Raw genomic sequence first — 25,289 nt, forward strand, 5'->3', positions numbered from 1 at the left:
CAGACTGTAGATAATGGAATCTCAATTGTGTCTTGAAAGATCAAAAACAAAACAAAATTCAGTACGTTTTCCAACACTGATATCTTTACAGAAAAGAGTTGTTCTTTTTTTATCTTTTTTTTAAATTTATTTTTGAGAGAGAGAGAGACAGAGCATGAGCAGGGGAGGGCAGAGAGAGAGGGAGACACAGAATCCAAAGCAGGCCCCAGGCTCTGAGCTGTCAGCACAGAGCCCAACGTGGGGCTCGAACTCACAGACCATGAGATCATGGCCTGAGCTGAAGTCAGATGCTTAACTGACTGAGCTACCCAGGTGCCCCTATAGAAAAGAGTTTTGTATTAACTAAACATCTCCCTTTTACCCATTCTACCTCTCAGATATTAACAAATTTTATATTCAATATAAGATGGTAGCCAAATTATCCAACATTAACTTTTTCCAAAGGAAGTTGTTTAAATAATAAGAGATACCATATTGCAAGAGATTTAGAAATGTAACATTACACAAATTATTTATTGAACACTAATGATAGATCTGCTATTACTAAAAACTACTGGGAATTTTTTTAAGTTTGTTTGTTGTTTGTTTATTTATTTATTTGTTTATTTATTTATTTATTTGAGAGTGGGGAGGGCAGAGAGAGAGACAGAGAGGGAGAGAGAGACAGACTCCCAAACAGATTCCACACTGTCAGCGCAAAGCCCACTGCAGGGCTTGAACTCACAAACTGCAAAATCATAACCGGAGCTGAAATCAAGAATCAGATGCTTAACCTACTAAGCCACCCACCCACCCCCATTTTTTTAATCCTTGCCTTTCTGCAGTGTTTTTGCTTTTCAAAGACTCCTCAGAAGTACCATCTTATTGGAATTATCATTATACATCAAGGTGGTATGGATATGATTATCTCTAATAAATTAAAACCCAAGATATGTTACATTTAGAATTATAAGAGAAAAAATAATCATGAAATGCTTCCAAGGAAAGTATTTAATTGTCAAATCAGATTTGTTGCTTTTAATTATCATTCTTCTCTCCTTGATGGGAGAACACGATAGAAACCATTTCCTGTCTTCCCAATGAGTATTCTTTTTGAAGGATATAGGATTCATGCATCCTAAAAAAAAAAAATGCATCTTTACAGTATTGATATTTAGAATAGAGCTCTGTAATGCCCAGAAAGATTGAGTCCATTTTAGGGTTAAAAAACAGGACTGTATTATCAATATCATTGATACTACATAGAGTTGAGCTACTGTCTCTCCACCAGGCAGAACTGACATAGAAAATGACCCTGGAGCTTAAAAGGAATCTTTCACAGTGTCATCTGATCACTGTCTTCTGCAGTCATGGGCATAAAGCAGTAGATGGCCACTGGGTCTTCCTCCAGTATGTAAAGATGCTCCTCAATAAAGTAGGTATCAGCTGCTTGGATGCACACATGAGATGCACTTTGCAAAACTCCAATTAGAGGGCCTGAAATGAAACCATATCTAGTTGCTGCCACTTGTTTCTGATGTAGAAATACTTTCTGGTAATGATGATAACCAAAAAGTTAGCAGCACCACAACCAAAATACTGATTCCAGCATAGAGTCCCTTAGTGCAGATCATTCATGAATTTTGTGCCAGACACTTGAGTTTGATCGTTTTGCCAAAGGCCATTTGAAGGACTCAGTCACCCTGCCATTCCCATTTGTTGGACTGCAATCCTGAGCTGATGGAGTTCTTCTTGTTTCCCCCAGTGTCTTTGGCAGTGTTTCTGGTGTCTCTGTTGAGGAAGGTGGTGTAGCTGCTGGTTTGTAATTTTCTAAGGGAGCTGTCATTAGAGGAGCAGAGATAGATACCCTAGGTGACACTGGAGCACTGATGTTCCTAGCTGGTCTAAGTTTGTGTTTCATATCATAAACCACCAATGATAGGATGTGCTTCATATCATAAACCACCTCTTGTGTTCAATATGGCAACGATGCAGGCCACTGTCTACTTTGGCCTTATTCTCCCATGTGTCACAGGCACACTCCCTCTGCCTTATAATGCCTATGCTTCTGAAAGTGACATGGGATCATGATATCAGCAGGTTAAGAGATTCTCAGCTTTTTGTTTACCATCTGTCCTCGTGGTCTTTGTTAAAAAAATGATTTTTAAAAATCACTATGTGTGATTCTTTGTGTTTCACAATTAAAATTGATAGCCTGCGGTGACTGTCAAGTTGCACACAAATCCTGGTCTCGTTTTATATTAGTTGTGTGGCTTGTGTTGTTTTCCTTCTGAAACTTCATATATTAACAGCAGATAATAATGGCATTTTCTTGGTAAAGTTGTGAGAAAAACATGTTACTGTATATAGAAGAGTGAAAAAATGTTTGAAGCATGTAAGTGGAAATTATAAATTATAATTTACATTTAAAACAAAAATATTACCATAATTAGTAGTAATCGTGTCATTGTCTTCTAGACTTGCAAGTTTATCCCACATCCTCATTTATGTTGTATGCCATGCTGTTTGTTACATGACAAAATGTGTCATTACTTTATTATCTCTATCATTGTTTTATGATAGATTCTTACAATGCTGCTAGTGTCATTTAATTTCTATCAAACTTCATTCGTTTATATTTTGGAGCACTTTGAGAAGCATTAAACTCTTTTACACAAATGCTTAAGTGAGTCATTAAATAATATTGTTATTGTTGCAATTTATAGACAACATAATGCTGTAACGTGTTTATAAAATTTTGCCAAACTTCAATATAGAATTCTTTAGGCAAACACTAATATTTGACCTGGAAGTCAAGAGTTATATATTTAGGGTGAAGGTTATATCATTTTATATCTTGTGACTCAGGAATAAATAAAAATACATACATATCAAATTGTCATCCCTACTTTGGAATATGTGATTTAAAAGTGGTATATGAAGGGGGCGCCTGGGTGGCTCAGTCTGTTGAGTGTCCGACTTCAGCTCACGTCATGATCTCGCAGTCTGTGAGTTCGAGCCCTGCGTCGGGCTCTGTGCTGACAGCTCAGAGCCTGGAGCCTGCTTCAGATTCTGTGTCTCCCTCTCTCTCTGCCCCTCCCCCGCTCATGCTCTGTGTGTCTCTTTCTCTCTCTCTGTCAAAAATAAATAAACATTAAATTTTTTTAAATGGTATATGAAGTAACCTATTTGAAAAAGTTAAAGTTTTCCACAGTCATATAATTTCCCAGAATCTGTATTCTGTTCTCTAAAGGATACTGTTTTCATATACCTCTTACTTATAGATAATTTCTTGTGACATGTGTTAATCATAAAAATCTTTAATATTTTCATTTTCCTATGTAAAAATACTTGCAGCTACCAAAAATATAGGAAAATAAATGACCAGTTCCAAGGCTCTGAGAATGTTTATAATTTTCAGTTTTGTATATTTGGAAATCATATCCAATTCTTATGTAAAATCAAACTTCCTAAATTTTGCTAAAAATATTATTTTAAAATCAATTTAAAAATATCAAGCAAAGATTGAGGCAGCTGCTGCTGGAGAAGCTGTCTCCCCATCAACAGAACATTAACAATTCCATCTTCTGTTCAAAAATAAAATTGGCTGTATAGAAGTGATTGCATTTGAAATTATTGGTATGTTTGAATGCAACTACCAAACCATGAAAAATGAGGCTTTCATTTGCTGTAAAAATAAATTAGGAGGCGATGCTTTGCTAACAAAGCCATTTGAGCACCACAGTTCATATGTATTCATGGTACTATTAACAGATGTCTTTGCTTATACTGTAAGCTGTTTTATGATGTTATGGAATTCAGCATTACTTTATATCTACAGTAAGCACAGGCAACATGTTCTAGGATATAATAAAAATGTATCAAATTAGAGATCATATGGAAAAGTATACAATAATCTTATAAAACTAATTTCTTCTTATGAAGTCATGTTTCCCACTGCACTTGTAGAGTATTGTTTAACAGCACTGTTTCCCTGTTAATATTTCAGTACATCACAAAAATATAAAACAGTATAGAATGTAAGACCTTCTGTTGGGAAAATGTTTTTGCTTCTATAATAAACATAATATAAAGTAAGTATTAAACGTGCTCTATGTTACTTGTTGACCCTAAAAATGATTTTCTTTTTTAAAGTTTTTTTGTTTGTATTCCAGTTAGTTAACATACAGTATATCAGTTGCAAGCATACAGTATAGTAATTCAATTTGTATACAACACCCAAACTCATCACAGCAAGCACACTCCTTAATCCCCATCACCTGTTCCTCCATCCCTCCCCTCGGGTAACCATCAGTTTGCTCTCTGTAGTTAAGGGTCTTTTCTAAAAGGATTAATTTATCTATGATAATGACATGATGCTAGTCACCAGAACACTGTAAGATTTGCTAATAATCATCTATTGGTATCAACTTTCTAAGAAACATTTAAGAATTCATATGTAGTACCTTCAGTGAAGCAGTCCTGAATTTGAATACATAACCCATACTTGTGAACATGGCCATTGGAAATAGTGTATATAGCTGAAAAAATTTCTACAACTGTTTGAGCTTAGGCAATTCCTTTCATCCTGAAAGGCAATTCCTTTCAACCCATTGTGAAATGGGACTGATAGCTACCTTGCATTGTTGTGAGAATTTAACTTTAAGAGAATTTAGATAAGGACTAAAACATGTCTAGTTCAATTTCCCACATGTACCACATTCTAAACATTGGTGATATATTCTATTCATTGTTTCGACATGTGTTCCTCTAAGGGGTGAAAAAAGACCTATAAATGATACTAGAAACCTTTAAAAATATGCAGCCTTGTGAAAATTAAAACCAAAATGATTGATTAAATATCCCTTTCTGTGCTTGCCTCAATATCTTATTATAAAAGCAGTAGTTGGTAATAATTATTCATTATTTAGAGTTCCTAGCCCATATTTCTCAAACTGTGAGCAAACCAAAAACACCCCAAAATTATGTAAACTTTAGGCATAGAAATCCAATTCTTGCCTCTTTCCCATTATTTTGCCTAAGATATGAATTTACTTTATATAAACTCAGACTACTTTCATTAAATGCTATCAGTAATATGTCACATTTTATTCACTAAATACTGTTAGAATCTTTTTCTCTTGTAGATATTTCACATAATACTATTCTTCATCTTGGAATTTGACATTCCTGTCTGTTGATAAAGTTTTAGGAAATGTATCTATGTAAATTCTGTCTCCATATATACAATAAGCCCTTTCTTATGTGCTTACACAGAAGTGTCATGGTTGGTGTTGTTAAGGACAGCTGGCAATACAGTATATGAGATACAGGAAATTCACATGATGTAATTATGCTGTGAGACAAAACATACAACCTGTAAGAGAAAGATCCTGAGTAATTAAGAACTGTAAATACGGGACTCCAAACCAGAAGAATACGTTATAAAATAACTTCAAAGAAAATGCAGAGAAATCTGACTTTAGGTGAAATATCCCAAGAGTACTTCTAAAATTTGATAAAATTGAACCTAAAATCTTACTATCATGAAAATTAAATTAAAATCTTTTTTTTCAAAAAATACTTTTTATTCTTTTCAACAAAGCATATTTTAATATAAAAATATGATTCAAAAATTTATAGATCAAAAGAAACTCCTGAATTGTTATAAGCCTGTTGTGATTTTAATTATAAAATTTATGCTTTTCTTTTTTTCTCACCCATTGACTATTGGATCTAAAAGTTTAAGCAGAAACATCTGGGTAACTATTACAAAAAAAGTACATATCACTTGGACATCTCATAGAATAAAGCTTGCAACTCTAAAAGCATTTTAAAATACTTAAAATTACTTTTTTATCTGACAAAGTCATATATTTTCAGAGCTGGAAAGAAACTTAGCCCTCTAACTGAACTTTCAAATTATACATATGAAAAATCTCAAGTGCAGGAAACAAATATTTTGCCCCATTCTGTGTTTGTAAGGTAGTGGTGGAATTATAATTAGAACTCACACCATCTCGGTCAGTCTAGAATATTTACATTGCATTTTATTCATCAATCAATAAGATTTTAATTTTTAGTAATAAAAGTATTAATAAGACACACATAATAAATTTGGAATGTAGTTAGTGTATTTCTTGCACTACTACTATTAAATATCTAATACTCTAGTGCAACTCATTTTACTTTATATCATACTTCTTAATATTTCTTAATGATACATTTATTTTATCATTCAAAACCCCAAAACAATTATATATAAGTAAACCAAGCTCAGTTTAATTTGGCACTGCATATTAAAATATTTAAAATTAAAAAGTAGAAATTTTAATCTATTTTCCTTTCTTTATAAATATTACCTCAACAATAACAACAATACCCACAAGCATTCACAACGGCCCATTGTGTTTTATGATGAAGTTAAGGTGTCTAATGCAGGTATTTATTTTTTAATCTTATTCTTTTTATGTACATGTTTGTATATGCCTTATGATGTAGCAGGTGAATACATTTCCATATTATGTAAGTTCAGTTATTTACTTATTCATACATCCAGTAATTATTTATGAATGTGTAAGCACTCTTCTGTGCACTTAGAATCTACTAGTGAAAAGAACTTCAAAGGATCTCTGCATTCAACATTCTGGAAAGGCAGGAATGAAAATAGTATAATAAATAATACAGTATATTATAAATACGAAATCATTTGTTATATAACAAAGTATAAGGTTATAAATGTCATGGAAAAATTAGGGTAAATAGCATCAAATGAGTTGGGGAGATTAAAATCCAAGGTAGCTGGTATTTGAGTGGTATTTGAGTAGAAATATCAAGGAGGTGAAATTGGAGAAAGTTATATGGAGGAAGAACATTCCAGATGGAGGCAACAGACGGAACAAAGATTATATGGCAGGTTAATGCCTGGTGTGTTCTAGAATCAGCAAAACCCAACATTGCTATAGCAGAGGGAATCTGTAAGAGAGGAAGGAGATAAGGTTAGAGATGGGTTAGAGGTAGGTAGTATTCAACCATGTGGATTTGGCCTTTGTCCTAAAGAAAATGGGAAACCATGGGGGAATTTGGAACAGATGTGGAATGATTCGCATGTTATAAGAATAATTCTTGTTAGGAGTATGAAGAATAAGATGGAATCTGAAACATCAGTTAAAAGGCTACTGATGTAAATCCATATGGCATAGAGTGAGGTATCACAGTTAAGGTGATTGAACTGTGACCTTGAAAACAATTCATATAGGGGTGCCTTGCTGGCTCAGGCCATGGAGCATGAGACTCTTCATGTTGGGGTTGTGAGTTCAAGTCTCACACTGGGTGTACAGATTACTTAAAAATATTTTTTAAAAAAGAAAACAATTTATGTGTTGGGGGTAGCAAATGATTTCAAGCTTTCAACTGAACAACTGGAAGGAAGGGTGAAGTTAGCATTGATTATGAAGGGGTAAACTGAAGACTGGGTGAGGATGAGGTCAGGATGGAATAACATAAGAAATTCAGCTTTATACATGTTAATTTTGAGATGTTAATTGTACCCCCATGTTTCTATGCTAAGTATGTTTTGTGATATAAAATTTCAGAAGTCAGGACATAGGCTAGGGCTTAAAGATACAAGTTGGGGGAACTCAATATATAGATGATATTTAAATACAAGAGGCAGGATGAAATCCCCAGAGGAGAGGGTAAAGAAAGAGATAAAGAAAGGAATGAATACTAAATCTTGGAATTTTCCAATCATAACAGGTTGGAGAGAAATTGAAAAGATGAGATGGGAGAACAGTGTGGGGTGCTGGAATAAAATGGGAAAAGTATAGGGGCGCCTGGGTGGCTCAGTCGGTTGGGCGTCCGACTTCGGCTCAGGTCATGATCTCGCGGTCTGTGAGTTCGAGCCCCGCATCGGGCTCTGGGCTGACAGCTCAGAGCCTGGAGCCTGTTTCGGATTCTGTGTCTCCCTCTCTCTCTGACCCTCCCCTGCTCATGCTCTGTCTCTCTCTGTCTCAAAAATAAATAAAAAATGTTAAAAAAAAATTAAAAAAAAAATAAAATGGGAAAAGTGTGTAAAATGAGTGGGGTGAATTTATGTGACATATAATGGTCTTTAATGACCGTGACAATAACAGTTTGGGTGAAGCCATGTGGATAAAGGTGGATTAGACCAGAGAATGTAAAAAGAAGTATTGGAGACATAAGGTAGAGCCAGTTCTTTCAAGGATTTTTAATGGAGTGGGGAGCAGAGTGGTATCTAGAAGATAAATGAAATCAGGTAAATGATTATTATTAAAACGGTGGAACCAACATGTATTTATGTGCTAATAATGGAAATGATTCAGTTGAGGAAAATAAATGATGTAGAACAGTAATGGGATATTTGTGAGACTGATGACCCTCAGTAAAATAAAAATAATGAATTGATATATATCTTTGAAAGGACCTGACTGAGATAGTAACATAAACAGTTAACATATTGTAGCAGGTCTGGAAGCAGAAAATAAAGTTCTGGAAACTAGTAGGTGAGTCATTGAGTGCTTAGAACATGTGGAGTTCCCTTGTAATTACTCCATTTCCTCAGTGAAGTAGGAGCAACAGTGTAACTTAAGAAGGTGCACAGAGAGAGGTGCCTGGGTGGCCTAGTCAGTTATGCATCTGACTTCTGATGTCAGCTCAAGTCTAGATATCAGGGTCTTGTTCAAGCCCCACAATGGGCTCCGCACTAGGTATGGAGTCTACTTAAGGTTTAAAAAAAGAGGGATGGTGACCCTAGTGGCTCAGTCGGTTAAGCATTCGACTTCGCTTAGGTCATGACGTCATGGTTGCTGGGTTTGAGCCACATGTCAGGCTGTGTGTTGACAGCTCAGAGCCTAGACCCTGCTTCGGATTCTGTGTCTCCCTCTCTCTCTCTGCCCCTCCACCACTCATGCTCTGTCTCTCAAATATAAATAAACGTTAAAAAAAATATTAAAAACAAAAAGAAAGCAGGTGCACAGAGAAAAGAGTACAAGTTTGAGGAGACAGAATGGGTGAAGTAGTTGTCAAGAAGGGTAGAGTAAAAAGCAAAGGAATCAGTCAAATTGGTCAATAGCAGTACAAAATTAATAGTGATTAATTTAAAATATAACTTGTATGCTTAATCCTCTTTATTTAGGGTTTTCCTTCAAAAGTGTTAAACAGTACCACATATTTGGCAATTACCAACCTAAATTATCTAGCATTTGCTTTCTCTTATGTTAAGTGTCTTTCATAGCATCTATCATTTTAGTTGATTTTTAATATACAGTAAAGATCCCCCTTCCTTTCTTGAGAAAGGAAAAATCTCCAAATGTAACTAATTAATTCCTGTCAATATTTAAGACGCAAGTACAGGCTAATAGAAAGCTCACCCAAATGCTACAACTTAACTGATGGAAACATTTCAACCAATGCCTAGTGACAATAATTTTATATTTCATAAAAATTAAATTATTTTTAGATTTGAAAATAAAGATTAAAAATATAAAATAATTCTAGAAGTAACATGTATTATAATATTATTTCGAAATAGCCTAAATTTATGTTGGTGTTTAACTTTTGTTATTTTAATTATTGCTGAATAAATTTCCATCACCCAAGCTATCAAAAGTGTTTATCAGGATCATATCTACCATGATCTTGTGTTTCCTCCATACAACTCTACCTCACCCTATACATACATATTTTCTTTACTAATTGAATATGATTAATTTCATCAGAGGAAAATATTTATCATTTAAGTATAAAAATTCTAAATCTTTAGATCTTGCTAGTGCTATGAGAAGCTATATTTGAAGAACATTGTCATTTACTCTTTATTAAGCAATATATTTGACAATCTGTGTTTCAGTCACTACAGTAATTAGAGAAAAAGAGGCTGTTCAATTATTAATGATTTTTAGAAGCAACAGCAACATTTTTTATTATTTGAAATACTAATAATATCAATTACTGGTAGGAAAAAAATCCAATGTGTTTCTAATGAGTTTTAATCAATAAATGTACATTTTAGTCAACAAAGTAAAATACTTTTCTTACAAGATACTTTCTCTTATAAAGTAAATTTAATAAGATACCCAAAGTTGCTAAATAATTACTTAATAAGACTAATTTATGAACTATATTTTTAAATGCTATTAGAAAATATAGACATATTTGGGCACCTGGGTAGCTCAGTTGGGTAAGCATCTTACTTCAGCTCAGATCATGATCTCATGGCTCGTGAGTTCTAGCTCATGTCAGTCTCTGTGCTGATAGCTCAGAGCCTGGAACCTGCTTCAGATTCTGTGTCTCCCTCTTTCTCTGTCCCTCCCTTGCTCGCACTCTGTGTCTGCCTCTCTCTCAAAATAAATAAATATTAAAAAATTTTTAAAAATATATAGACTTATTAAAAAGGAAAATATTAAATGCAAGCTATTTTGCTTCATGCTAATGGATGCTATGGCCTTTTAAAATGTATATAGAATACACGAAGTCTATTATATGAATGTATACAGTTAAGAGAATTAAATATCTGATCATATAATAAAATCTGTATTACTAATATAGTACCTAGGAAATTGATCTTTCTATTCCTACCAATCAACTTTCAATTTGTCTGACTTTTCAATTTTTACATATTCCTTGCCTATATATAGTCTAAGAACATATCTCTTCTTACTATTTGCACCAAAAATAAATGCAGCAAATTTTATTTGGAATTTTTCTAGAGAATGAAATGACGTAACATTTTTAACATCCTTAGGGTCAATTTGCAGTTATAAAGTCCTTAAAAATCACGTTAGTTAACACACTTTCATGCTAAAAACACTCAACAAACCAGGAATCGAAGGAATATACCATGACATAATAGCCCATAGAAGAAAAACCCTTAGCTGATAGTTTAGTTTACTCATTGGTGAGATTGAAAGCTTTTCCTTTAAGATCAGGCACAAGACAAGGAACACCACTTTTACCACTTCTATTCAAGATGATACTAGAAGTTCTCCACAGACCAGTTAAGTAAGAAAAAGAAATAAAAGTCAGCTAAATTGGAAAAGAAGAAATAATTTTTTCTCTATTTGCACATGACATAATCTTATATGTAGAAAATCTTAAAGATCCTACAAAAAAAATGTTAGAAGTAATAAATGAATTTAGCAGTCAAAGGATATAAAACACACCATACTTCCATTTTATATACTAGTGAAAAATCCCAAAAGGAAATTACAAAAAAAATATTTACAACAACATTGAAAAGAATAACTGCTTAGAAATCAACCTAACCAAGGAGATGAAAAGAATTTTATGTTAAAACCTACATAATATAGCTGGAAGAGGCTAAAGATGACACAAATAAATTGAAAGACACCCTGTTTTCATGGATTAAAGATAATACTGTTAAGATGTCAATATTATACAAAGGAACCTGCAGAGTCAATGCAATTCATTTTTTTATTAATATAATTTAGTGTCAAATTGGCTAACATACAGTGTATACAGTGTGCTCTTCATTTTGGGGGTAGATTCCTGTGATTCATCACTTACATACAACACCCAGTGCTCATCACAACAAGTGCCCTGCTCAATGCCCATCACCCATTTTCCCCTTTCCCTCATTCCCCATCAACCCTCAGTTTGCTCTCTGTATTTAAGAGTCCCTTATGGTTTGCCTCCCTCCCTCAGTTTGTAACTATTTTTCCCCCTTCTCTTCCTCCATGGTCTTCTGTTAAGTTTCTCAAGTTCTGCATATGAGTGAAAACATATGACATCTGTCTTTCTCTGACTGTCTTATTTCACTTAGCATAATACCCTCCAGTTCCATCCATCCATGTTGCTGCAAATGGCCAATAAATGAAGCAACAGAAAGAGAAACAAAGAAATTGATCCCATTTACAATTGCACCAAGAAGCATAAAATACCTAGGAGTAAACCTAACCAAAGATGTAACATATCTGTTTGCTGAAAACTAGAGTCAATGAAATTCCTATCAAAATACTGTTGAGAGTTTAAACTACTCCATGATTTTTCTTCCTCAGAATTCATTTTATGGGCTAACTGGCTGGTTGAATGAACACTAGCCCGTCTCCCAAGTGCATGCCCTCAATAACATCCTGGAGAGTCACAAGAAAGTTTAAGTTCCTGGTATGTCTCCCCCAGTACCCCTGATTATAATCTCTTCTGCCTTAGCTCCTTTCTACCTATGTGTCCTTTAAATAAGACCCCTGCTTATTTTACCAACCCCCCATTATTTTGGGTTTGAATTGACCAATCCAGCCTTAGCCCAGGAAACCCTAAAAACACTGCCCCCTGTGAACACTAATAAAAACACATGCCCCAGGTCCTACCCCTCACACTCTGCCTTTACTTCCCCATGCAGTGGACTCAAGACATGCTGTGTACCTATGCATAATAAACTTCTCTATTTCACCTTCCCTTGAGGTCTTTGTTGAGCTTTGTTGATCTTTCACCTAGGGTTCTATTTAACACGTTAATTTAACAAAATCATTACAAATCATAATAATGTTTCAAGTAGAAAAAAAATCCATTCAAAAATTCATATGGAATCTTAAGGGACCTCAAATAACCAAAACAAGTCTTGACAAAGAACGAAGTTGGAAGTCTTAACACTTTCTAACTTCAAAATTTACACTGTTTTGATTTCTACATTGTTGTGGTATTACTGACATAAACACAGACATATACACCATTAGAGTAGAATAGACAGGTGAGAAACAAACCCTCATACATATGGGTGAATGGTTTTTGACAAGGGTGCAAAGACCATCCAACAATGAAAAGACAATGTTTTCAAAAATGATTGTAGGAAAACTGCATGTCTACAGGCCAAGAAATAAACTGGGACTCTTCAACACATTAAAAAATATAGCTGAAATTCATGGATTACAATGCAAGAACTAAAATTATAAAACTCTTAGAAAATAGGAAAAGCTTCATAGCATTTGGTTTTGGAAATGACAGCATTGGTAATGCTAAAGTATGAGCAACAAAACAAACATAAATAAATTGCACCACATTAAAATTAAAAACTCATGAATCAACACAATCAATAGAAGAAAAGGGCAGCCCACAGAGTAGAAGGAAATATTTGCAAATTATACATCTGATAAAAGATTACTATCAAAATGAGATAAAAAAAAAAACAACTTCCTATAACTCAATAGCAACAACCCAATTAAAAAGTGAGCAAGGGACTTTATTTTTGGTTTGAATTGACCAATCTAGTCTTAGCCTGGGAACCCAGGAAACACTCCCTCTGGGATCACTAATAAATTTGGTATATAGATAAAATATTTTATGCTTTGTTTCTTTTCTATAGTATTTAAATAGAAACATTTGTGTTTCATAATGGAAAGATACAATCAAAGTTGTATAGTTAAAATTGGAGTCTTCCATGGAAATAGTAGAATTATCATGTATCACTAAACTAAGATTCATTTCTAGTATTCAATATAATTACAAAAGTTAAGAGTTATCACCCTCATGTACTCCCTCTATTGTAATATTAAAAAAATCTTGATTCCATTAAAAATAATGGCAATAACATTAACTAACAATGAAGTTTTTACCATATGTCAGGCGCTGTATGTACTCATTTAATCTTCACAACAACCACAGGAGGTAGGTATTATTACTATCCTCATTTGCAGATAAGAAAATTGAATCTCATATATAACTTGTCCTAGGAATGAATGGAGCTGAAATTTGAATTCAATAATGTACTTCCTGATTTATCATTACTGTCTTACCTTTATCCTAGGACTATCCTCTGATATGACCTCTTCTAGTTACATGCAAGAGTTTGTTCAGTAAGAGGTTATATTAGATGTTTAATAGAACATATATATCTTGCAAATGTCATTTTTATGTAGCTATGTTTTGTACTAGTGATAAAATCAATGTTTGTGGATATCAACTGCTTATCAGAATTCACTTGCTTTCTTTCAGAAACTACTGATATTGAGTCCTTTGGCTTTGAATTCAGAGGAGACCCAGGTGCAGCTCTCTTTAGTCCTCCAGAATCATGCAACACCATCCGCCTCTACCATGTCACCTAAGTTTGACCCCAGTGAGATCAAAGTCCTGTACCTGAGGTTCCCCGTTGGGGAAGTTGGTGCGTGTCTGCCCTGGCCCAGAAGATCAACCCCCTGAGTCTGTTTCCAAAAAAGGTTGGTGATGACTTTACCAAGGCAAACGGTGATTAGAAGGTCTGAGAATTACAGTGAAACTAACCATTCAGAGCAGACAGGTCCAGATTGAAGTGGGACCTTCTGCTTCTGCCCTGATCAAAGCCTTTAAGGAACCACCAAGAGACAGAAAGAAGCAGAAAAACATTAAGCACAGTGGAAGTATCACTTTTGATGATATTGTCAACATTGCCCAATCAAATGTGGCACCAATCTTTAGCCAGAGGAGGGAACCATTAAAGAGATCCTGGGGACTTCCCAGTCTGTGGGCTCCAATGTTGAGGGCTGCCACCCACATGACATCATAGATGACATCAGTAGTGGTGCAGTAGAATGCCCAGCTAGTTAAGAACTACAAAGGAAAATATTTCAATAAAGGATCATTTGACAAACTCCCCATTGATATTATATCATATTAAAAAAATAATTCTCCAAAGATTAAAATGTTTCTAAAAGACCCGATTAGTAACATATGTTGCAATCCTGAATCACAGTTGCCTAATGGCATTTTATTTGCAAATACCAACTTTAACCAACTTGTCAGTGTTATTATTTTAATAGAGAGTGAATTTTATTGATGAACATAGAATTCTTTAATCCCAGACATAATTAGGTCATTCTGGTACATTCTACAGATCGTCAAAAATTATAAAATAACAGGTCTTCAGATATTCCCTTGTCTGTTATTTTGAAAGTAACTAAAATATATTTAAATAAAGTAACTAGTATCTCAAACACTTTCTCTTAGAAATAATGCATATACCAATTTATTTCCTAATTTGGAAAAATAATTCCTATCTTTATTTTTCTAGTTTATAGATATTCTGCTCTAGAAGTCTGGAATTCTAGTTGAAAACAAAATATACAGGAAGGACATGTAATCTGTAGAATCTTTTATTCACTCATTTATCATGACAGATTGGATAAGATACATGGGATACAACATTTATAAAAATTAATATTGAAATTTAATTTTGCTTTTATCTTTCTGACAATTAAAGACAAACATGGCTAGCAACATAATTTGTACTACCCATAAGTAAAAGAGCACACTGCTTTGTATATCATACTTTGAGTTTACATTTTTACCATGAGTCTTCCATCATAGTACAGAAAAAGGTAAGTGATTAATGGTATAAGCCATCAGACTTCCAGCTGAGATAAGCTTATCTGTAGGAGTAACACGAACACATTAAAGGTAACTGAGCAAAGAATTTTAAGGAGATAAATTTTTAGATATTCAACTTTCATATACATTGCATTCTGCTACAATGCATGCTTCTAAAACAACTTAGTGATTGGAAAACAGGAAAATTATGTACAATATAATCAACATGTTGGAGTATGAACTATTTTCTGCAGTAAAGGCAGCCAGAATATCATTAATAGAATTATAATCTTCAGTAAGAAAGGAACAAGCATGGATATTGCCCAGGGAAAAATGCTACTGGCTTTACATTTTTGTTGTTGTTTTAATGATAAAGGAAATACTTGCAGATTGTTCTTTCATGAAGATGTAAATCCTGAGCCTTATACAGTTCTAGGTTCCTGGCATGTTTTACCTCCCCCTAATGCTTGGAGGTCCAGTTCCATCTGCCTTATCATAGGGTCAACAAGCCAGTATTTTCACTTTATTTTCATTTTTGGGGGTGTAATCTTATTAGCACTACAGGAAACTCTAGAGCCATAATAAGCTGCCTGCCTTCACTAATGAAGTTACTTCTCAATGTCCCAAGGATTTTGTTGTCGCATGTGTGCATTCCTGTTATAGAATTACACTAGTTTCGAGTGCACTAGCTCAACCTTATTTCTCTAATTAGCCCTGAGGATTTTAAGATTTTGCAAAATTCAAGGTCTACATGGAATGCATATATTCTGTCATAGCAAAAATCCCTGTGCTTATGGTACCCAAATTGGTCTGCATCTCAGCATCAAGGTGGTCCGGAAGATTTGATGCTTCCCTTTTCCCAATCCTGATGTCATCACTTAAGGGAAAGGCATACCTCCCATCCATCTTGTATTCATTATTGTTTTTCAATGACAGTAAAACACATTTAGAAAAAAATAAACAAACACATATTTGAAACAGACTTGCAATTGTCTGAAATATTGGTGACAGGGATAGTACTTACCAATCCTTAGTAAATGACATTACAGAAGACATTACTGAGCAGGTTGTGGCAATGATAGAAGGTATTCCTTATAGATTGTTAAATCCACAGGTTCTTCTTATAAGGCCAGGTAATAATTTTTGCTGTTAGAGCCAATGAATGGATCTCACTGATAAAATTGTTGTTTAAACACTTGACTAGAAATGAAAGCAGGGGAGAAATCTTCATTTTTGAGTAATTGTATTCCATTTTGTTGTTTGTTGTTTTTTTAATTTTTTTTAATTTTTATTTTTAAGAGAGAGAGAGAGAGAGACAGAGTGTGAGCCAGGGATGCGCAGAGAGAGAGAGGGAGACACAGAACCTGAAGCAGGCTCCAGGCTCTGAGCTGTCAGCACAGAGCCCAATGTGAGGCTCAAACCCACTAACCGTGAGATCATGACCTGAGCAGAAGTCAGTTGCTTAACCGACTGAGCCACCCAGGCACCCCAACTGTATTCCATTTTGTATTAATGTCCAGGCAGGGGTCAGAAAACACAACAAAATGAAAAACAACAAAAGCTTAAGGTGAAAATTAACTAGTAAAAGGGAATTGTGATGCAAAGAAGTAAAGAAAATTTTAAGGAATAAGAAAACAATCAATGTCATCAACAGCCACTACCCAGGGCAGATGGAGAGTAAAGAAAAAAAAAAAAATAGGTTAAACACAGAAGGAACCCCACCAAGCCTAACAATCAGACCCCACTGAAGAGTGAGGGGCTGGGGTCACTGGATGGTGATGAAGTTTTACAGTGGGGTGCCTTCAGGGATGTCTGGAGTGTGGGCAGCACTGGACCACCTGCACACTTTTGGCCAGGCATCTGCCTACAGCCAGTGATCTTGCTGTGAAACCTCCTGCTTGGTTACTGCCAAATGTATTTGTATTAAGCAAGGACAGTCTGAGAAAACCTGAGGGGAGGGGAATATGCTGAAAATTACTCTGAAAACCTGGCAGGAAAATTTAGGCTGAATGAGGAAATACTCAACTGTCCTGGTACGTCAGAGCACTGAGTACAAAAAAGGGCTAGGAAGCACATAGGATTTATATGAAATATATTTAATGGGAACTTTTTTTCCCTTTATGGTATGAAAGTAGTTTACTTAATGGTTTGATTACACTTTTCGTCTCTGAAAAATCAGTACAGGTACAATTTTATAAAACCCATTTATAATTTTTAGGATCCATGAATACACTATCTATTCATACTACAAGGAATGGTGCTGTTCTTTCTAGAGCAATGTTTCTTCAACTGTCCCTCTATATTTTTATATGTGAATATGTTTGTGTGTAGGTATACACATATTTTAAAGGTTCTGAGATGATCTTTAAAAAATAAAAATATATATTCACCAAATTCTTAAATAATTATGATTGTAACTAATTAATTATGCAAGATTAAACTTTACAGTTCCCATCCTGTTGCTCCCATCAGTTACCAGTATGAAAACAGCCAGGTGTGTAGCACCAGGCGAGAGATTTGAAAATTCATCTCTGAAGAAATTAGCCTAAAAAGATTCAAACAAGCAAGCAAACAAATATTAATCACAACAAAACTACAGACATAAGCAATTTGAAATTCCATGGTAGAACTTTATTCTGAAGTCCTTTGTTCAAAAGCACCCTCATCAAACACATATGTAGAGTCTCAATAAGCTTTTTAGTATCTCACTTTAAATCATGATTCGATAGCCAAAGATCACTAGACATTTCATGAAAGCTTATAATAATGTTGAGATTATCTCCCAGAAAATAGGAAAAAAGGCAGAGATAGAAAATAGAAAAGCAAAATGGGATATTATAGTACGGTGTCCAGTTTTCAAGTAATGTGTATTTTAGTAAAAGTGAACAGGAAAAAAACAAGTGGAAGAAGATTATAAAAAAGAAATATTTCCAAATAATGAAGATGTGTGTCCGGACAAAAAGATCCCAACAACTGCTTATCATCATAAATGAAGATAAAATGATTCTATCACAAGCTGTTCTAAAATTTGAGAACAAAGAGAACTTTTTTTATCCTAAAAGTAGCAAAGAAGAAAAACAAAACAAAGGAAAAAAAACAAAACAAAGCAAAAACAACCAAAAAAAAAAAAAAAAAACCCGAAAGAAACAAAAAACAAAGGAGTCCACATATCACAGAGGAGAAATAAGATTGTTACTATACTATTCAAGAGTATCACTGAGACACAGTATATGGTAGTTCATGCCTTCAGAGACTGAGAAGTATTGATTGCTGATCTGAAACTTTATATCCAAGTGTGCACCAGGGTCAAGACGACAATTAAAATCTATTTCTTTCATGCAACACCTCACAGATATCTTATTTTGCAGGAGAGTTCTTCACAAAACTACTGCAGGGTAAGTAGCCTGCAAAAGAAAGAATAAGTTATAAATGGTCAAAACATAAGACTCTGGAAACTGGGAATGCAACCCCGGAGAGGGGTGGAGGACAGAAGGCGGATGGGGTAAAGCGATATTCTAGATCTATAGCTACGCAGTTGGCTAGCAGTCATCCAGTACAGATTGGAGTTACTTCAGAAGAAGGATTAGGAAACAAATAGATTATTTGATTTCTTTAACTGTAGTGAGAAGGATTTTGCAGTTCCTTCTAATATATTGAGACAATAATGGAAGGTGAACCGCTGGTGGGTTGGGCAGGATTAGATAACTGTATCCTCAGAACACAATAGTAAATAAATAGGTCATTTATGAGAGACATATCAATAATGACGATATATACATATTATTGAGCAACTTGCTGGTGAATACCAGAATAAGCCAGTCAATAATTTAAATGCAGTTTGCCTCAGTAAGCTGGGACTTGAAGTAGTCTGGCTAGTGGATTTTGTTATTATAATAATAATTATTATTATTACCTTAGTATCATTTGATTTTAAGACATGCATCACTTAGATAAAATCATCATTTATTTTTTAAAGTTAAGTGGGTAGTGAGAAAGTAATATATCTCTTATGATATGTTACTTTCATAAGACACTTTTGTAAGTTAGCAGTTTAGAAGGAGCAGAGTAACTAGGGGTAATGGGTTCAGGATTGCCTTGCCAATGCAGATGTTTTCATGATACATTTGTATCATGAGAGTAAAATTCAGTGGATGAATTTGAATTGATGATTTGAGTGAAAGAAGACATAAATGATGGAGCTACATTCTGGAAGAAATGGAAGAAAGTGGGCTCAAAAGTCATGGGTAGAGGAGTTCTACCCTATAATAGTAACCACAAATGAAAAAATAAAAATTATATTGAAAAACCCCCCAAAATGTGTGACAGCTTAATTCTGCATCAGTGATAATAACCAGGTGATACATGCATGTATCTCAACCTCCTGACATGAAGTTGACATACCTGTTTCAATGCCTCTGAAATCATAATATTATTATTCTTTCTAATTCTATCATATATGTTTAATTTCCTTTCACTTCTTAATTTTTCTGAAGTGTCAATGTAGTAAATAATGAACCCACACGATTTACCAAGTTATAGCAAATTAAACATAACTACATAGGTTAAACATAGCTACTAATAAGGTACATGATGTGTTCAATCAGCTACTGCTTTGTCTCCAATTCATTTGTTATGTAAATTGTGTCCACCTTCTTTTGATGAATGGACACCTTCATAAGTGTACAGGTGGAAAAGACATGCTAAATCAGAACTACTTGACAGTGAGAAATAAGGCCAAAATTATTTTGTACAGTAAGTAAAATTTGTTTTCATTGCAAATAAACTAAATGTTACCTTACTGTGATACAATATTTGTTATTGGCTTGCCAGTCCACTTCAGTATTTAAGAAGGACTCTTTCCAAATCCTCTCTCTCTCGCACAATATGCTGCATTAGCTATTCAATTAAAGAATGAATGTGCTGTCGGTTTCACTTTTTAATAAGTGGTTTTAGTTTCTTGGATACTCATTAACCTGTGCCACTGTTACAAATATTAATAACAGAGAGTCACATTTGGAATCCAAATTCTGGCATTTGCCAGGCAATGACTCTTGGCTTAAGATTTACATCCTCAAAAGAAAACTAAAACCATATGTATAAGCCACTTGGTTCAAGAGTAGTTGGACCTGGAAATCAGGAGTCTCCGTTCTATCTATGCAGGAAGAGCCTGCCTTACTAAGCTGAACTATTTGTCTGGCAAAGTCAAGTCAGTATCCTCATGGGGAAGTTAGAACCAACTCAACATTGTGCTTCCTGTGGAAAAGAGGCTGAGTTGGAACATCTGACAGCTAGCTATATGTCAGTTTGCTGCATTGGAAACAGATGTTATTATTTCTTCTCCCTTCTCATTCTGAAGGAAATGAGAGATACAGAACTGCCAGACATTTAAGACAGCCATCATTAGGCAAGAAGTGTTCTATCAGTTAGGTGATTTTGTTCTCCCGAAGTGACCTGCCGCCTGAGCAATCACCAAGGAAGGTGCCATCTATTCCTTTCCCACCTTGTTTAACACGAAGGCCAGGTTTCATTATTATGACTCATATGTGCACTCAGGACGTACCTCTCTGAGTGTGCATGCTTGTCTGCATGTGTGGGTTCCATTTTAGAAACTGTAAATGTTAGTAGAGATGTTCCAGTGGTAACTGAAAAATTAATTTTGGAGCACAGATAAGTGATCAGGTTCTTTTCATTTGAATTGTATGAATTCTCTGAACACTAGAAATACCCATTCATGACATAAACACAGTTATATTCCACTTTTAATGCCCTTAGTTTTTGTTTATAACACTCTTAACTCTCTATTGCTATACATAAACACAGAAACTGATTATATTTTTTAAACAAGAAAAAATTTTAATATCATTATTTATGTATATATATATATTAATGTTTTTTTAAATTATTACTAAAAACAGTCTATCAAAAATGATACATTTAATACCATTCTCTAGAAAAGGCCCCAGAACTGAATCACAAGAAGAAGAAACCTATTACTTTCAGTGAAACTGTTGCTTGAGAAGATAGCACTATACTAACCATGAAGACATGAGAGTTGGATGTGATAAGTGTTCTTTACCACACCTCTCCCAAAGAAAAAGCCATGAGGAAAGTTCAGAAAGTAAAAAAAAAAAAAAAAGTAAAATATCTGAATGTAGTATATTCAGTGTATTGAAAACAAAGAATTTAGCCAGGAAGTTAACTATGACAAAATCATAAAATATGGAAGCTAAATAGACATTTAATGCATAAATCAAATGTGCTTATATGGAAAAATGCTAGAATTGTCAAAATCTAACTGTTACTCCTTGGAGAAATCAAGAAAGTAAGTCACTACAATTACACGTGTCCTCATGACCTATTTCTGTAGCATAGCAAATTCTATGTATCTTTAAACCATGAGTGGTGTATATAAAAGGAATATTTATCCCTGTCTAAGTTGTTATAATAATTAATACTTCAAGGGAAGGAAAAATATACTTTTAGTCATATGGTTAATAGTAATATGAGTTTAACAGAAAAGATGTAATGATGCTTTATATGAAGTTCATAAATTAATATAAATAATCAAATATGTTTTCAATTTAATCAGATATATGAGATTATTCAGGAAAGGAAAGGATAGAAAATTTTAAAAACGCTCTCATCCCCATAGTAGCAAAATAAGGGAAAATTAAATTAATTGTTGATCTTCATGACATTTTTAAAATTTAAAATAACAGCAAACTTCCTAAGTTTTTATTGCTTCCAAGTCTAAACTTATTTTCCTTTTGGTAAAGTAGATGAGTAGAAATCCTTCTAGGAGTGTTGACAGTTTCTATTACCATAGTTGTCAAATTTTCTCTATAAACACTTGGATAGTTTCTCAAAATTGGTATTCTAGAATACCAAGGAGGCAATGTTCTTGAGATTGTCTTAGGAGTAATGTAAGATGGCATTTAAAATAGAAAATTCAATGGACATCAATTTATGACTTAGAGCTGAAATTAAGATTTATTATCTTTGTGTGGGTAATATGAAAATAACTAAGTTCCAACCTGAGGAGCACATCATGTTTAAATAAAATAACAGTGTATAGATGGAACTTGTCATTCCAATGGATGGACTCTGTGAAAACTGTTCATAAAGTAAATTGAAATCTAAATATGTAGTCTAAGCACAGATCATTTATTATTGAGAAAATGACTGTCAATTACTATGCAAGGCAGACAGAGGCTTCACCCATTTGCAGTGATATTGTACTGAGAGCAAGATTAAGAGTTGCACTTGTTCCCTTAGTTATAAAGTACCACAGAGAAATTACAGCAGAGATGTGGGCTGGATGTGAATTAAAGAGACACTATTCAGAAAGTCTCCATCATTCCTCAGAAGACTTCTGTTGCCAAGCAAAATGAACAAGGACATCTGTACTTAGAGGAAAGCTCTTGTAATCCCACCCAGCCATTTGTCTCTTCCTTAAAGCTTCATGTGACTACACGAGACAATGAGGTTTTTCTCCTTTGCACGCTATATTCCACTTAAATGTGTTTGTCTCTTTCACCATCAGGGATAGTTTTGGGAAAAAAGTGCAGAAGAAAGACACATTGATGAAATTACTTTGGCACATATAACATCATCTAAAAGGCAACAGTTCCCATTCTTTCAAGAGCCCTTATCCTTTAAAATAGATAAACAACAATGTAACATCCCAAACATCAGATGAAAAATTTGGTAGAGCTTAGACTATTTTAATTAAAAAAAAAAAAACATGTTATTTCTTTTGAAAGCCTATGTTAAAAGTTATTCTCAAAGTGCATCCTATTGCCTCACTGTAATTTAGAACACGTCTTCTGAATCACTCATTTTCACATAAGTAAAATAGAGAACTTTATTTAAACAAAGATGTTAAAAATCTTTTTATACAGAATGATGCTTGTTGAGGTAATAACTTGCTGAAATAATGTATAATTTTTAAAAAATTTTAATCTTTATTTATTTTTGAGAGAGAGAGAGAGAGACACTGGGGGAGGGGCAGAGAGAGAGGGGTTCACAGAATTTGAAGCAGGCTCCAGGCTCTGAGCTGTCAGCACAGAGCCCCAGGTGGGGCTCCAACTCAGGAACCGCAAGTTCATGACCTGGGCCAAAGTCTGATGCTTAACCAACGGAACCACCCAGGCACCCCAAAATCATATATATTTTTAAAAGACCTCTGTAAGTTGTAGAGAGCACTGAGATCTTCAAGAGAATTATAGAATGTTTAAAATTTTAAGGTATGGTGACTATGTTTAAGACAGTAGTCCTTGGGACACGTGGGTGGCTCAGTTGGTTGAGCATCTGATTTCGTTCAGCTCAGGTCATGATCTCACAGTTTGTAAGTTCAAGCCCTGCACAGGCTCCTCGCAGAGCCTGCTTAAGATCCTCTGTCTCTCTCTCTCTCTGTCCCTCCCCCTCTTGCACAGGTTTTCTCTCTCTCTCTCTCTCTCTCTCTCTCTCTCTCTCTCTCTCTCTCTCTCAAAAATAAGTAAACATTAAAAAAAAAACAGTATTCCTTTAGCTGTAAGTTGACAGAAAAATACCAACTTGAATAAACCTCATATTATAAAAGTGGGTAAAAATCATCCCCACTTGTTAGAGAAATACAGGTCCATCTCCTTGTATGTCCTATGATTAAGTGAGAGAAACAAGAATGAAGTAAAAATTAGAAAATACATTTAACATAGTGCTAAAATATAGAATATAATGCTCATTGCTGGGCTATTTGTTCTCTCTCCTTCACCTTCTCTATCTACCTCTCTTTTGTGTGGATTTAGCATTCTTTCTGAATTTAGCACCTCACTCACCTGCAGGAATCCTTCCCTTCATCATGAGACACCTGAATATCTCAGACATTTATGAAGTTCATAGCATATTATCACATCATTTTGTACTCTGTAGTATATTGAAATCTATATATCTCTACACATATATACATGTGTATATGTCCATTGATATATAGATTTATTCACTCTCCGAAAAGACTTATAAGGCCATGTTTTATCTCACTTAACCCCACTGTAGAATGTCACAAATGAATAATACATTTGCGCATACAAACAAAACGATCCATGAATTGACTATGTGATTATTTAACTCTCTAACAGAGTGACATGGCTGATATCAAAAAGAAGTGATAGAAATAATCTGTTTTTAGTAGAATTATTTTTGTTTTTATTGTATATAAATGCATCATCAGAGTGAGAATCAAATAAGAGAAATTGGCTTAAGCCCATTCTACAGCAAAGAATATTTTGTTTGCTATTAATAACAAAATTTTCCTTAGAATAAAACCATATTTATGGAAAACCTATAGCATGATTAGACTTATAATCCCCTCCATCTCTGTAGTTAACTTACTATACATTTATACACACTGAAAAATGGAAATAACTGTTAAAAACTGAGATACAGCAACAAATAAATAGTAACAAGTATCGCAGATATTAATGTAACTGTATCAGTAATCTCATCGGTGCATTTAGACCACTGATGTTGAAATCCAACAATGAAAAAAGAATTCTACATCACAACCATAGATTCAATGAAATACCAATCAAAATCACAGTAAGTTGTTTTACAGGTTTTTAAAACTGATTCTAAAATGTACATGTGCAGAGGCAAAAACCCCAGAACACCCATCACAATATTGACAGAGAAGAGCAATGTTGGGGCACTAACACTCAGAAACTTCAGACTTACTAACTGATCTTTGATAAAAGAGCAAAAGCAATACAGTGAAGGAAAGATAGTATTTTCAACACAACTGGTGCTGGAAAAAAAGGACATCTACATTAAAACAAAACAAAACAAACAAACAAAAAAGCAAAACAAAAAACCTAGGGGCATTTGGGTGGCTTTAGCTGGTTAGGCGTCGGACTGCAGCTCAGGTTATGATCTCACAATTTGTGAGATCGAGCCCTGCGTCGGGCTCTGTGCTGACAGCTCAGAGCCTGGAGCCTGCTTCTGATTCTCTGTCTCCTTCT

The 25,289-nt window shown here is 34.4% G+C and overlaps 1 pseudogene; it reads left to right on the forward strand.

Annotated features, from left to right (window-relative positions):
* Nucleotides 1-1,311: 1,311 nt before the first annotated feature.
* Nucleotides 1,312-16,481, forward strand: LOC109248565 (60S ribosomal protein L12-like; annotated as a pseudogene).
* Nucleotides 16,482-25,289: the final 8,808 nt, after the last annotated feature.

Source organism: Panthera pardus, unplaced genomic scaffold, assembly GCF_024362965.1.
Source record: "Panthera pardus isolate Hobbes unplaced genomic scaffold, ASM2436296v1 HiC_scaffold_13, whole genome shotgun sequence".
Classification (NCBI taxonomy): domain Eukaryota; kingdom Metazoa; phylum Chordata; class Mammalia; order Carnivora; family Felidae; genus Panthera; species Panthera pardus.